Source organism: Octodon degus, unplaced genomic scaffold (genome assembly GCF_000260255.1).
Source record: "Octodon degus isolate 3935 unplaced genomic scaffold, OctDeg1.0 scaffold00056, whole genome shotgun sequence".
NCBI lineage: Eukaryota > Metazoa > Chordata > Mammalia > Rodentia > Octodontidae > Octodon > Octodon degus.
This window is the reverse complement of record NW_004524632.1, coordinates 14,608-19,082: the sequence shown is the minus strand read 5'-3', so window position 1 is coordinate 19,082 and position 4,475 is coordinate 14,608.

Sequence of the window (4,475 nt, the reverse complement as noted above, 5' to 3'; positions counted from 1 at the left end):
CCTCTCTTTGCTAGCCAAGGAACTCAGGAAAGGACAGTAAATTACTGACCTAAGGAATAAGGTTACCTACAGAACAAATTGTAGGTAAGATAACGTTAACTCTATCTTGATTAAAACAAGTCCCTATAAAATGTATATCATGTGACAAATTTTTTGCAAAGTGTCAGAAGGGGTGATGTGGTTACTATGGTTATTCAAAAATATATAAAAACCCAAAATAAAGTTTTCTTAGGGACATTATCTGACTTTGTGTCAGATTGAGATCCTTCAACTGGAAATTAATCTCATTTTTCTAAGGACTTCAGTGTCCCATGAGTGTTGCATCACTAATCTGCCATTATAGTACCAGCACACCAATCTTACTACTAATCTTTTCATATTGTAATGTTGACAGTATTACTATTTTTTCATAGAGTTATGAAAGTATAGATGAAGCAAATGTTACATCTTTTTGAAATCCAAAGGGTGTACTACATTTCCCTCTTGTGAATTTGCAATATTTTGCAAGAATCTCAGTATTGTTCTTGCAATAGATTGTGTGTCTGACATCTGCTATCCTTTCAACAAAAGTAACATTGATGAATACTTAGTGAATCAATTGTTGAAAGTGAAATTTTGGTTAGTTTTAGAAATAGGTGCCACAAATCTGTCACAAAGACATATAGTTTATTACTGCATGAATGGTGACTACAGCATTAACTTCCTCCATGGAACTGCGAAGCCTTGTCCTTCACTTTTCATCAATGGAGCAGCTACATCTGACCCAACCTGGCCTGATGACCTGGGAGAAGATTTTTGCTGTATTACCCAATTTGGCCTGCAGTTACTTGATAGGAATCATTCTCCTGCATCAACCTCTTGGAGATGTGCGACTATAAGATTGAACCACTGCATCTTTCTTGAAAGTACTTGAATTAATTAAAAGCACTTGATTAAAGCTAGTTTAAGATTAAAAAGGTAATCAGGGGCATGCACCACTGGTGTGGACCTGTGGACCCCTATCCCAACATTTCTGAACACATGCCTTCAAAAATGACAAAACAAAGGAGAGAAAGGCAATCTCAGATCTCCAGGAAGCCTATAACAAGTCCAGGAGGCAAGAACATAGAATTTGGAAGCCACACATCTGAAATTTCTAAAATCATAACGACTGAAATAGAAAACCACTCCAACAAGCAATAGAAAAATTAGATAGAAACAATCTCTCAGGTCAACAAACAACTGACAGCAATCATGAAAAAATGGCTCAGCACATCCAAAGAAGACATAGATTCGAAAAATAGAGGAGAATGTAAAGATGATGAAAATGACAAAAGAACAATATAGGAAAGAATTGAAATGTGTAAAACACATTCAAACAGATATCCAGGACATTAAGTACTCCATTGAAAGCTGTCAAAAGTATTTGAACAAAACTGAAGATAGACTTTGAGACCTTGAAGACAGCACTACATCTAATGAACAAGAAAGAAAAGATCTCTAAAGACTAATAAGGAATAAGGAAATAACAATTCAGCAGCTAGAGGATGATGCAAAGTAGAACAATATAAGATCAATAAATGTCAATGAAAAAGCAAGAGTCAGCAAAGTAACATCAAAAGATTATGTGCAGAGGAAGAAGCAAAAAATGTCCCAGGCATGGGAAAAGAATGTGACATACAGAAAATGAAGGATATAGAACTCCAACTAGCCATAACTAAAATAAATCTACACCTAGATGTATAATAATCAAGATTTCAGAAATTCAGAAAAAAAGATTAAAAGCTATAAGAGAGAAAAAATAGATCACCTGGAAGCCCCATCAAAATTATGGGAAATTTCTCAACAGAAAACATGAAATTAAGAAGATTTTGGGCTGAAATATTTTAGGTGCAGAAAGAAAACAACTTCCAACCAAATTGATGTGCCCTGCAAAATTGTCAAATTTTATGGAGAAATAAGATATTTCTATGACAAAGAACTGAACAAATTCATGACCACCAAACCAACTCTACAAATAATATAGACAGATATTCTACAAAGGGACAGAAAGGACAACAACTTCAGGAACAAAAACAGAAAGAAAACATGAAGAAGAGCAAACAATTAAACAGACAGGAAAATTATGGAAACTACAGCAGGAAAAAATGACAAAGATAATCATATATATATATATCAGTACTAACCATCAATGTAAATGGCCACAATTCACCAATCAAAAGAAAGACTGGCAAAATAGATCAACAACAATATACAATAGTATGTTGTGTACAAGAAACACATTGAACTCAAAAGGAAATTCACAGACTGAAAGTTAAAAATGGGTACCAGCATTCCATGCAACAGGAAACCAGAAAAAATCAAAGGTAGTTATTCTGGCTGCAGACAATATCAATTTCAAGCCCAGTATAATGAAAAGAGACAAAGAAGATCACTACATTGTTGTTAAGGGAAAATTGCAAGAGGAAGAGATAACCATAAATATATATGCAGGTGATATAGGAGTACCCAACTACATAAGACAAATTTTGATAGACATGAAAAACCAAATGAACAACAACACAATCATCACTGGGAATTTAACAACCCCTTATCACAAAGAGATAGCACAACTAGTCAAAAAATCAGCAAATAACAGAACTAAACCAAACTGTGAAGAAATGGATTTAGTAGACCTTTACAGAGTGTTTCACCTGGCAACATCAGAATACACATTCTTCACAGTACACAGGAGACATTCTCAAAAATAGATCATCTACTATCATGTAGAGCATGCTTAAGTAAATGCAAAGGAATTGAAATCATCCTATGCCTATTATCTAACAGCAATGCAATGGAACTGGAAATTATTGACAAAAGAAGTCATAAAAACACCATAAACACATAGAAATTAAATAACAACCTCCTCAACAACCAGTGGGTCACAGATGAAATTGAACAGTATTTACAGTTAAATAAAATGCACATACAACTTACCAGAACCTGTGAGAGGCAATGAAAGCTGTCTCAAGAGGAAAAATTATAGTGCTAAATTCACACAAGAAAATTAATGAGTGCAAAATAAACAATCTTAATCCGCAACTCAAGTTGCTTGAAAAAGAAGTCAATCCTAAAGCCCAAAGAAAATTATAAAGTTCAGAGCATAAATAATGCAACAGATACAAATATAACAATAATTGCCAAAGCTGAATCAAGAAGTTATAAAAGGGGGCCTGGCAGATGACTTAGTGGAATAAGAGCTTCCCTGGCAAGTGCCAGGGCCCGAGTTCAATCCCCAGTTCCACCAAAATAAAAGAAAAAGAAAAAAAAAAAGAAGTTATAAAAATTCTGAATAACCCAATAAATGAATGATATTGAAAATATATTTTAAAAAACTTACCAACAGGAAAAAAAGGTCCTGATGAGAAAGAAATTTAGAGATATTTTAATGCCAGCTTTTCTCAAACTGTTCAATGAAATTGAAATGCAAGCAGTTTTCATAAACTTATTCCTGAAGGTAAGTATTACTCTGATACCAAAAGTAGAGAAAGAGCCAATGTAAAAAGAGAACTCTAGACCAATCTCCTTCATGGACATAGATAGATGCAAAAATACTGAATAAAATACTAATTAGCATAATTTAGCAAATTATCAAGAGGATTATGCATCATGACCAAGTGGATTTCATCCAAGGAATGCAGGAATGTTTTAATATACAAAAATCCATAAATGCAGTACACCACATCAACGGGACCAAAGACAAAAATCACATGATCATGTCGATCTGGATCAATAGATTCAGAAAAAGCTTTTAACAAAGTCTAGCACTCATTCATGATAAAGGACCTATGAAATAGATGATCTATATCTCAACCTGATAAAAGTCATCTCTGAGAAAATAATAGTAAACATCACACTAAATGGACAAAAACTTAAAGCCTTCACTTTAAAATCAGGGACAAGACAAGGATGTCCATTGTCACCATTCTTGGTCACTATAGTTCTGGAAACATTAACCAGAGCAATTAGATAAGAGAGAGAAATAAAAGGGATAACTGGAAAAGAAGTGAAATCATCATTATTTGCAAATCACATGATGCTCTACAGAAAAGATACCAAGACTCCACAAAGTGGTTTGTAGACTTAATAAACAAATTCAGTAGTGTAGCAGGATATAATGTCAATACACAAAAATCCATATTTTTGTACAACAAACAATGAATGCACTGAGAAAGAGACATTAGGAAACTATGCCTTATGCAATAACATCCAAAAAAACAAAATACTTAGGAATCAATTTCACAAGGGAAGTAAATGTTGTATACAGCAAAGATTATAGTTCTCTGAGAAAAGTGATTGAAATGGATTTCAGAAAATAGAAATAGTCATTCCTCCTGGATTGGAAGAATCAACATTTTTAAAATGGCCATACTCCAAAAATCGTTAAATAGATTCAATGAAATCGATCATAATGACTCACAGATCTAGAGAAAACATTTGTAACATTCATCTGGAAT